Source organism: Schistocerca nitens, chromosome 5 (genome assembly GCF_023898315.1).
Source record: "Schistocerca nitens isolate TAMUIC-IGC-003100 chromosome 5, iqSchNite1.1, whole genome shotgun sequence".
NCBI lineage: Eukaryota > Metazoa > Arthropoda > Insecta > Orthoptera > Acrididae > Schistocerca > Schistocerca nitens.
The window spans coordinates 11,508,543-11,520,997 of NC_064618.1; positions in this window are offsets into that span (position 1 = coordinate 11,508,543).

The following is a 12,455-nucleotide window of genomic DNA, read 5'->3' on the forward strand; positions in this document are numbered from 1 at the left end:
CGATGAAACACAGAAATTACATCGGAATTAAAAATAAGAGACACAACGTTCACTTAAGTACAAGAAAACTGAGTGTTCTTACGGTCTATGTTTTGAGCGTTTCCAGTGTCACCAGTTTTACATTCCGATGCACCTCTGCAGGTTTACTGTATCCATTGGACCTTCCCATTGACGTTGAAACACAGAAATTGCATCGGAATTAAATATAAGAGACACAATTCCGACTTAGGAACAGGAAGACAGAGTCTTCCTACTGTCTATGTTTTGAGCGTGTCCTGTGTCACCAGTTTTACATTCCGATGCACCTCTGCAGTTTTACTGTATCCCTTGCACCTTCACAGTGACGATGAAACACAGAAATTGCAGAGGAATTAAATATAAAAGACACAATGCCGACTTAAGTACAAGAAAACTGAGTCTTCTTAGGGTCTATATTATGAGCGCTTCCTGTGTCACCAGTTTTACATTCCGATGCACCTCTGCAGGTTTACTGTATCCATTGGACCTTCCCATTGACGATGAAATACAGAAATAGCTTCGGAATTAAATATAAGAGACACAATGCCGACTTAAGTACAGGAAGACTGAGTCTTCCTACTGTCTATGTTTTGAGCGTCTCCTGTGTCACCAGTTTTACATTCCGATGCACCTCTGCAGGGTTACTGTATCCCTTGGACCTTCCCATTGACGACGAAACACAGAAATTGCATCGGAATGAAATATAAGAGACACAATGCCGACTTAAGTACAGAGGGACTGAGTCCTCCTACTGTCTACGTTTTGAGCGTTTCCTGTGTCACCAGTTTTACATTCCGATGCACCTCTGCAGGTTTACTGTATCCCTTTAACCTTCCCATTGACGATGAATTACAGAAATTGCGTCGGAATTAAATATAAGAGACACAATGCCGACTTAAGTACAGGAAGATTGAGTCTTCCTACTGTCTATTTTTTGAGCGTTTCCTGCGTCACCAGTTTTACATTCCGATGCACATCTGCATGTTTACCTTATCCGTCGGACCTTCTCATTGACGATGAAACACAGAAATTACATCGGAATTAAATATAAGAGACACAACGCCGACTTAAGTACATGAAAACAGAGTCTTCTTAGGGTCTACGTTTTGAGCGTTTCCAGTGTCTACAGTTTTACATTCCGATGCACCTCTGCAGGTTTACTGTGTCCCTTGGTCCTTCCCATTTGCGATGAAACACAGAAATTGCATCGGAATTAAATATAAGAGACACAATGACGTCTTAAGTACAGGAAGACAGAGTCCTCCAACTGTCTATGTTTTGAGCGTTTCCTGTGTCACCAGTTTTACATTCCCATGCACCTCTGCAGGTTTTCCTGTATCCCTTGGACCTTCAAAGTGACGATGAAACACAGAAATTGCATCGGAATTAAATATAAGAGACACGATGCCGACTTAAGTACAGGAAGACTGAGTCTTCCTACTGTCTATGTTTTGAGCGTTTCCTGTGTCACCAGTTTTACATTCCGATGCACCTCTGCAGGTATACTGTTTCCCTTCGACTTTCCCATTGACGATGAAACACAGAAAATGCATCGGAATTAAATATAAGAGACAGAATGTCGACTTAAGTACAGGAAGACTGATTCTTCCTACTGTCTATGTTTGAGCGTTTCCTGTGTCAACAGCTTTACATTCCATTGCACCTCTGCAGGTTTACTGTATCCCTTGGACCTTCCCATTGACGATGAAACATAGAAAATGCATCGGAATTAAATATATGAGACACAATGCCGACTTAAGTACAGGAAGACTGAGTATTCCTACTCTCTATGTTTTGATCGTTTCCTGTGTCACCAGTTTTACATTCCGATCCACCTCTGCAGGTTTACTGTATCCATTGGACCTTCCCTTTGACGACGAAGCACAGAAATTGCATCGGAATTAAATATAAGAGACACAACGCCGACTTAAGTAAAAGAAAACTGAGTCATCTTACGGTCTATGATTTGAGCGTTTCCTGTGTGACCATTTGTACATTCCAATGCACCTTTGCAGGTTCACTATATACCTTGGACCTTCCCATTGACGAAAAAACACAGAAATTGCATCTAAATTAAATATAAGAGACACAATGCCGACTTCAGTATAAGAAAACTGAGTCTTCTTAGGGTCTATGTTCTGACCGCTTCCTGTGTCACCAGTTTTACATTCCAATGCACCTCTGCAGGTTTACTCTATCCCTTGGACCTTCCCATTGACGACGAAATACAGAAATTGCATCGGATTTAAATATAAGAGACACAATATCGACTTAAGTACAGGAAGACTGAGTATTCCTACTGTCTATGTTTTGATCGTTTCCTGTGTCAACAGTTTTTCATTCCGATTCACCTCTGCACGTTTACTGTATCCATTGGACCTTCCCATTGACGATGAAACACAGAAATTGCATCGGAATTAAATATAAGAGACACAATGCCGACTTAAGTGCAGGAACATTGAGTCTTCCTACTGTCTATGTTTTGAGCGTTTCCTGTGTCACCAGTTTTACATTCCGATCCACCTCTGCAGGTTTACTGTATCCATTGGACCTTCCCATTGACGATGAAATACAGAAATAGCTTCGGAATTAAATATAAGAGACACAATGCCGACTTAAGTACAGGAAGGGTGAGTCTTCCTACTGTCTATGCTTTGAGCGTTTCCTGTGTCACCAGTTTTACATTCCGATGCACTTCTGCAGGTTTACTGTATCCCTTGGATCTTCGCATTGACGACGAACCACAGAAATTGCATCGGAATTAAATATAAGAGACATAATGCCGACTTAAGTACAGGAAGATGGAGTCTTCCTACTGTCTATTTTTTGAGCGTTTCCTGCGTCACCAGTTTTACATTCCGATGAACCTCTGCAGGTTTACTGTATCCATCGGACCTTCCCATTGACGATGTAACACAGAAATTACATCGGAATTAAATATAAGAGACACAACGCCGACTTAAGGACAAGAAAACTGAGTCTTCTTACGGTCTATTTTTTGAGCGTTTCCAGTGTCACCAGTGTTAGATTCCGATCCACCTCTGCAGGTTTACTGTGTCCCTTGGACCTTCCTATTGGCGATGAAACACAGAAATTGCACCGCAATTAAATGTAAAAGACACAATGACGTATTAAGTAGAGGAAGACTGAGTCTTGCTACTGTCTATGTTTTGAGCGTTTCCTGTGTCACCAGTTTTACATTCCGATCCACCTCTGCAGGTTTACTGTATCCCTTGGACCTTCACAGTGACGACGAAACACAGAAATTGAATCGGAATTAAATATAAGAGACACAATGCCGACTTAAGTACAGGAAGACTGAGTCTTCCTACTGTCTATGCTTTGAGCGTCTCCTTTGTCACCAGTTTTACATTCCGATGCACCTCTGCAGGATTACTGTATCCCTTGGACCTTCCCATTGACGACGAAACACAGAAATTGCCTCGGAATTAAATATAAGAGACACAATGCCGACTTAAGTACAGAGGGACTGAGTCTTCCTACTGTCTACGTTTTGAGCGTTTCCTGTGTCACCAGTTTTACATTCGGATGCACCTCTGCAGGTTTACTGTATCCCTTCGACCTTCCCATTGACGATGAATTACAGAAATTGCGTCGGAATTAAATATAAGAGAAACAATGCCGACTTAAGTACAGGAAGATTGAGTCTTCCTACTGTCTATTTTTTGAGCGTTTCCTGCGTCACCAGTTTTACATTCCGATGCACCTCTGCATGTTTACTGTATCCATCGGACCTTCTCATTGACGATGAAACACAGAAATTACATCGGAATTAAATATAAGAGACACAACGCCGACTTAAGTACATGAAAACAGAGTCTTCTTACGGTCTACGTTTTGAGCGTTTCCAGTGTCAACAGTTTTACATTCCGATGCACCTCTGCAGGTTTACTGTGTCCCTTGGTCCTTCCCATTGAAGATGAAGCACAGAAATTGCACCGCAATTAAATATAAGAGACACAATGACGTCTTAAGTAGAGGAAGACAGAGTCTTCCTACTGTCTATGTTTTGAGCGTTTCCTGTGTCTCCAGTTTTACATTCCGAAGCACCTCTGCAGGTTTACTGTATCCTTTGGACCTTTACAGTGACGAAGAAACACAGAAATTGCATCGGAATTAAATATAAGAGACACAATGCCGACTAAAGTACAGAAGGACTGAGTCTTCCTACTGTCTATGTTTTGAGCGTTTCCTGTGTCATCAGTTTTACATTCCGATGCACCTCTGCAGGGTTACTGTATCCCTTGGACCTTCCCATTGAGGAAAAAACACAGAAATTGCATCGGAATTAAATATATGACACAATGCCGACTACAGTACAGGAAGACTGAGTCTTTCTACTGTCTATGTTTTGAGCGTTTCCAGTGTCACCAGTTTTACATTCCGATGCACCTCTGCAGGTATATTGTTTCCCTTCGACTTTCCCATTGACGATGAAACACAGAAATTGCATCGGAATTAAATATAAGAGACAGAATGTCGACTTAAGTACAGGAAGACTGATTCTTCCTACTGTCAATGTTTGAGCGTTTCCTGTGTCAACAGCTTTACATTCCATTGCACCTCTGCAGGTTTACTGTATCCCTTGGACCTTCCCATTGACGATGAAACACAGAAAATGCATCGGAATTAAATATAAGAGAAACAATGCCGACTTAAGTACAGGAAGACTGAGTATTCCTACTCTCTATGTTTTGATCGTTTCCTGTGTCACCAGTTTTACATTCTGATCCACCTCTGCAGGTTTACTGTATCCATTGCACCTTCCCTTTGACGACGAAGCACAGAAATTGCATCGGAATTAAATATAAGAGACACAACGCCGACTTAAGTAAAAGAAAACTGAGTCATCTTACGGTCTATGATTTGAGCGTTTCCTGTGTGACCATTTGTACATTCCAATGCACCTCTGCAGGTTTACTATATACCTTGGACCTTCCCATTGACGAAAAAACACAGAAATTGCATCGGAATTAAATATAAGAGATACAATGCCGATTTAGGTACAGGAAGACTGAGTCTTCCTACTGTCTATGTTTTGAGCGTTTCCTATGTCATCAGTTTTACATTTTGATGCACCTCTGCAGGTTTACTGTATCCCTTGGACCTTCACAGTGACGATGAAACACAGAATTTGCATCTAAATTAAATATAAGAGACACAATGCCGACTTCAGTATAAGAAAACTGAGTCTTCTTAGGGTCTATGTTCTGACCGCTTCCTGTGTCACCAGTTTTACATTCCAATGCACCTCTGCAGGTTTACTCTAACCCTTGGACCCTCCCATTGACGACGAAATACAGAAATTGCATCGGATTTAAATATAAGAGACACAATATCGACTTAAGTACAGGAAGACTGAGTATTCCTACTGTCTATGTTTTGATCGTTTCCTGTGTCAACAGTTTTTCATTCCGATTCACCTCTGCACGTTTACTGTATCCATTGGACCTTCCCATTGACGATGAAACACAGAAATTGCATCGGAATTAAATATAAGAGACACAATGCCGACTTAAGTACAGGAACATTGAGTCTTCCTACTGTCTATGTTTTGAGCGTTTTCTGCGTCACCAGTTTTACATTCCGATGCACCTCTGCAGGTTTACTGTATCCATTGGGCCTTCCCATTGACGATGAAACACAGAAATTGCATCGGAATTAAATATAAGAGACACAACGCCGACTTAAGTACAAGAAAACTGAGTCTTCTTACGGTCTATGTTTTGAGCGTTTCCAGTGTCACCAGTATTACATCCCGCTGCACCTCTGCAGGTTTCCTGTGTTCCTTGGACCTTCCCATTGAAGATGAAGCACAGAAATTGCACCGCAATTAATTATAAGAGACTCAATGCCGACTTAAGTACAGGAACATTGTGTCTTCCTACTGTCTATGTTTTGAGCGTTTCCTGCGTCACCAGTTTTACATTCCGATGCAGCTCTGCAGGTTTACTGTATCCATGGGACCTTCCTATTGACGATGAAACACAGAAATTACATCGGAATTAAATATAAGAGACACAACGTTGAGTTAAGTACAAGAAAACTGAGTGTTCTTACGGTCTATGTTTTGAGCGTTTCCTGTGTCACAAGTTTTACATTCCGATGCACCTCTGCAGGTTTACTGTATCCATTGGACCTTCCCATGGACGACGAAACACAGAAATTGCATCGGAATTAAATATAAGAGACACAATGCTGACTTAGGTACAGGAAGACTGAGTCTTCCTACTGTCTATCTTTTGAGCGTGTCCTGTGTCACCAGTTTTACATTCCGATGCACCTCTGCAGGTTTACTGTATCCCTTGGACCTTCACAGTGACGATGAAACACAGAAATTACATCGGAATTAAAAATAAGAGACACAACGTTCACTTAAGTACAAGAAAACTGAGTCTTCTTACGGTCTATGTTTTGAGCGTTTCCTGTGTCACAAGTTTTACATTCCGATGCACCTCTGCAGGTTTACTGTATCCATTGGACCTTCCCATTGACGTTGAAACACAGAAATTGCATCGGAATTAAATATAAGAGACACAATTCCGACTTAGGAACAGGAAGACTGAGTCTTCCTACTGTCTATGTTTTGAGCGTGTCCTGTGTCACCAGTTTTACATTCAGATGCACCTCTGCAGTTTTACTGTATCCCTTGCACCTTCACAGTGACGATGAAACACAGAAATTGCATAGGAATTAAATATAAAAGACACAATGCCGACTTAAGTACAAGAAAACTGAGTCTTCTTAGGGTCTATATTATGAGCGCTTCCTGTGACACCAGTTTATATTCCGATGCACCTCTGCAGGGTTACTGTATCCCTTGGACCTTCCCATTGACGAAAAAACACAGAAATTGCATCGGAATTAAATATATGACACAATGCCGACTTCAGTACAGGAAGACTGAGCCTTCCTACTGTCACTGTTTGAGCGTTTCCTGTGTCAACAGTTTTACATTCCGATGCACCTCTGCAGGTTTACTGTATCCATTGGACCTTCCCACTGACGATGAAACACAGAAAATGCATCGGAATTAAATATAAGGGACACAATGCCGCCTGAAGTACAGGAAGACTGAGTCTTCCTACTGTGTATGTTTTGAGCGTTTCCTGTGTCACCAGTTTTACATTCCGATCCACCTCTGCAGGTTTACTGTATCCATTGGACCTTCCCATTGACGATGAAATACAGAAATAGCTTCGGAATTAAATATAAGAGACACAATGCCGACTTAAGTACAGGAAGGGTGAGTCTTCCTACTGTCTATGTTTTGAGCGTTTCCTGTGTCACCAGTTTTACATTCCGATGCACCTCTGCAGGTTTACTGTATCCCTTGGATCTTCGCATTGACGATGAACCACAGAAATTGCATCGGAATTAAATATAAGAGACATAATGCCGACTTAAGTACAGGAAGATGGAGTCTTCCTACTGTCTATTTTTTGAGCATTTCCTGCGTCACCAGTTTTACATTCCGATGCACCTCTGCAGGTTTACTGTATCCATCGGACCTTCCCATTGACGATGAAACACAGAAATTACATCGGAATTAAATATAAGAGACACAACGCCGACTTAAGGACAAGAAAACTGAGACTTCTTACGGTCTATGTTTTGAGCGTTTCCAGTGTCACCAGTTTTACATTCCGATGCACCTCTGCAGGTTTACTGTATCCCTTGGACCTTCACAGTGACGACGAAACACAGAAATTGAATCGGCAGTAAAAATAAGAGACACAATGCCGACTTAAGTACAGGAAGACTGAGTCTTCCTACTGTCTATGTTTTGAGCGTCTCCTGTGTCACCAGTTTTACATTCCGATGCACCTCTGCAGGGTTACTGTATCCCTTGGACCTTCCCATTGACGACGAAACACAGAAATTGCATCGGAATTAAATATAAGAGACACAATGCCGACTTCACTACAGAGGGACTGAGTCCTCCTACTGTCTACGTTCTGAGCGTTTCCTGTGTCACCAGTTTTACATTCCGATGCACCTCTGCAGGTTTACTGTATCCCTTTGACCTTCCCATTGACGATGAATTACAGAAATTGCGTCGGAATTAAATATAAGAGACACAATGCCGACTTAAGTACAGGAAGATTGAGTCTTCCTACTGTCTATTTTTTGAGCGTTTCCTGCGTCACCAGTTTTACATTCCGATGCACATCTGCATGTTTACTGTATCCATCGGACCTTCTCATTGACGATGAAACACAGAAATTACATCGGAATTAAATATAAGAGACACAACGCCGACTTAAGTACATGAAAACAGAGTCTTCTTACGGTCTACGTTTTGAGCGTTTCCAGTGTCTACAGCTTTACATTCCGATGCACCTCTGCAGGTTTACTGTGTCCCTTGGTCCTTCCCATTTGCGATGAAACACAGAAATTGCATCGGAATTAAATATAAGAGACACAATGACGTCTTAAGTACAGGAAGACAGAGTCCTCCAACTGTCTATGTTTTGAGCGTTTCCTGTGTCACCAGTTTTACATTCCCATGCACCTCTGCAGGTTTTCCTGTATCCCTTGGGCCTTCAAAGTGACGATGAAACACAGAAATTGCATCGGAATTAAATGTAAGAGACACAATGCCGACTTAAGTACAGGAAGACTGAGTCTTCCTACTGTCTATGTTTTGAGCGTTTCCTGTGTCACCAGTTTTACATTCCGATGCACCTCTGCAGGTATACTGTTTCCCTTCGACTTTCCCATTGACTATGAAACACAGAAGTTGCATCGGAATTAAATATAAGAGACAGGATGTCGACTTAAGTACAGGAAGACTGATTCTTCCTACTGTTTATGTTTTGATCGTTTCCTGTGTCAACAGTTTTTCATTCCGATTCACCTCTGCACGTTTACTCTATCCCTTGGACCTTCCCATTAACGACGAAATACAGAAATTGCATCAGATTTAAATATAAGAGACACAATATCGACTAAAGTACAGGAAGACTGAGTATTCCTACTGTTTATGTTTTGATCGTTTCCTGTGTCAACAGTTTTTCATTCCGATTCACCTCTGCACGTTTACTGTATCCATTGGACCTTCCCATTGACGATGAAACACAGAAATTGCATCGGAATTAAATATAAGAGACAAATGCCGACTTAAGTACAGGAACATTGAGTCTTCCTACTGTCTATGTTTTGAGCGTTTCCTGCGTCACCAGTTTTACATTCCGATGCACCTCTGCAGGTTTACTGTATCTATTGGGCCTTCCCATTGACGATGAAACACAGAAATTGCACCACAATTAAATATAAGAGACACAATGACGGCTTAAGTAGAGGAAGACTGAGTCTTCCTACTGTCTATGTTTTGAGCGTTTCCTGTGTGTCCAGTTTTACATTCCGATGCACCTCTGCAGGTTTACTGTATCCTTTGGACCTTTACAGTGACGAAGAAACACAGAAATTGCATCGGAATTAAATATAAGAGACACAATGCCGACTAAAGTACAGAAGGACTGAGTCTTCCTACTGCCTATGTTTTGAGCGTTTCCTGTGTCACCAGTTTTACATTCCGATGCACCTACGCAGGTCTACAGTATCCCTTGGACCTTCATAGTTACGATGAAACACAGAAATTGCATCGGAATGAAATATAAGAGACACAATGTCGACTTAAGTACAGGAAATGTGTGTCTTTCTGTTGTATATGTTTTGAGCGTTTCCTGTGTCACCAGTTTTACTTTCCGATGCACCTCTGCAGGTTTGCTGTATCCCTTGCACCTTCCCATTAACAATGAAACACAAAAATTACATCGGAATTAAATATAACAAACACAATGCCGACTTAAGTACAGGAAGACTGAGTCTTACTACTGTCTATGTTTTGAGCGTTCCCTGTGTCACCAGTTTTACATTCCGATGCACCTCTGCAGGTTTACTGTATCCCTTTGACCTTCCCATTGACGATGAATCACAGAAATTGCATCGGAATTAAATATAAGAGACACAATGCCGACATAAGTACAGGAAGATTGAGTCTTCCTACTGTCTATTTTTTGAGCGTTTCCTGTGTCACCAGTTTTACATTCCCATGCACCTCTGGAGGTTTTCCTGTATCCCTTGGACCTTCAAAGTGACGATGAAACACAGAAATTGCATCGGAATTAAATATAAGAGACACAATGTCGACTTAAGTACAGGAAAAGTGTGTCTTTCTATTTTATATGTTCTGAGCGTTTCCTGTGTCACCAGTTTTACATTCCGATGCACCTCTGCAGGTTTACTGTATCCATTGGATCTTCCCATTGACGATGAAACACAGAAATTGCATCGGAATGAAATATAAGAGACACAATGCCGACTTAGGTACAGGAAGACAGAGTCTTCCTACTGTCTATGTTTTGAGCGTTTCCTGTGTCATCAGTTTTCCATTTTGATGCACCTCTGCAGGTTTACTGTATGCCTTGCACCTTCACAGTGACGATGAAGCACAGAAATTGCATCGGAATTAAATATAAGAGACACAATGCCGACTTAAGTGCAGGAAGACTGAGTCTTCCTACTGTCTATGATTTGAGCGTTTCCTGTGTCACCAGTTTTACATTCCGATGCACCTCTGCAGGTATACTGTTTCCTTTCGACTTTCCCATTGACGATGAAACACAGAAATTGCCTCGGAATTTAATATAAGAGAAACAATGCCGACTTAAGTACAGGAAGACTGAGTCTTCCTACTGTCTATGTTTTGAGCGTTTCCTGTGTCATCAGTGTTACATTTTGATGCACCTCTGCAGGTTTACTGTACTCCTTGGACCTTCACAGTGACGATGAAACACAGAAATTGCATCGGAATTAAATATAAGAGTCACAATGCCGACTTAAGTACAGGAAGACTGAGTCTTCCTACTGTCTATGTTTCGAGCGTTTCCTCTGTCACCAGTTTTACATTCCGATGCACCTCTGCAGGTTTACTGTATCCCTTGGACCTTCCCATTGACGAAGATACACAGAAATTGCATCGGAATTAAATATAAGAGACACAATGCCGACTTAAGTACAGGAAGACTGAGTCTTCCTATTGTCTATGTTTTGAGCGTCTCCTGTGTCACCAGTTTTACATTCGGATGCACCTCTGCAGGGCTACTGTATCCCTTGGACCTTCCCATTGACGATGAAACACAGAAATTGCGTCGGAATTATATATAAGAGACACAATGTCGCCTTAAGTACAGGAAGACAAAGTCATCCAACTGTCTATGTTTTGAGCGTTTCCAGTGTCACCAGTTTTACATTCCGATGCACCTCTGCAGGTTTGCTGTATCCCTTTCACCTTCCCGTTGACGACGGAACACAGAAATTGCATCGGATTTAAATATAAGAGACACAATGCCGTCTTAAGTACAGGAAGACTGAGTATTCCTACTGTCTATTTTCTGAGCGTTTCCTGTGTCATACGTTTTACATTCCGATGCACCTCTGCAGGTTTACAGTATCCCTTGGATCTTCCCATTGACGATGAAACACAGAAATTGCATCGGAATTAAATATAAGAGACACAATGTCGACTTAAGTACAGGAAAAGTGTGTCTTTCTATTGTATATGTTTTGAGCGTTTCCTGTGTCACCAGTTTTACATTCCGATGCACCTCTGCAGGTTTACTGTATCCATTGGATCTTCCCATTGACGATTAAACACAGAAATTGCATCGGAATTAAATATAAGAGACACAATGCCGACTTAAGTACAGGAAGACTGAGTCTTCCTACTGTCTATGATTTGAGCGTTTCCTGTGTCACCAGTTTTACATTCCGATGCACCTCTGCAGGAATACTGTTTCCTTTCGACTTTCCCATTGACGATGAAACACAGAAATTGCCTCGGAATTAAATATAAGAGACTCAATGCCGACTGAAGTACAGGAAGACTGAGTCTTCCTACTGTCTATGCTTTGAGCGTTTCCTGTGTAATCAGTTTTACATTCCGATGCACCTCTGCAGGTTTACTGTATCCATTGGACCTTCCCATTGACGATGAAACACAGAAATTGCAGCGGAATTAAATAAAAAAGACACAATGCCGACTTAAGTACAGGAAGACTGAGTCTTCCTACTGTCTATGGTATCAGCGTTTCCTGTGTCATACGTTTTACATTCCGATGCACCTCTGCAGGTTTACTGTATCCATTGGACTTTCCCTTTGACGATGAAACACAGAAAATGCATAGGAATTAAATATAAGAGACACAATACCGACTTAAGTACAGGAAGAATGAGTCTTCCTACTGTGTATGTTTTGAGCGTTTCCTGCGTCACCAGTTTTACATTCCGATGCACCTCTGCAGGTTTACTGTATCCATTGGGCCTTCCCATTGACGATGAAACACAGAAATTGCATCGGAATTAAATATAAGAGACACAACGCCGACTTAAGTACAAGAAAACTGAGTCTT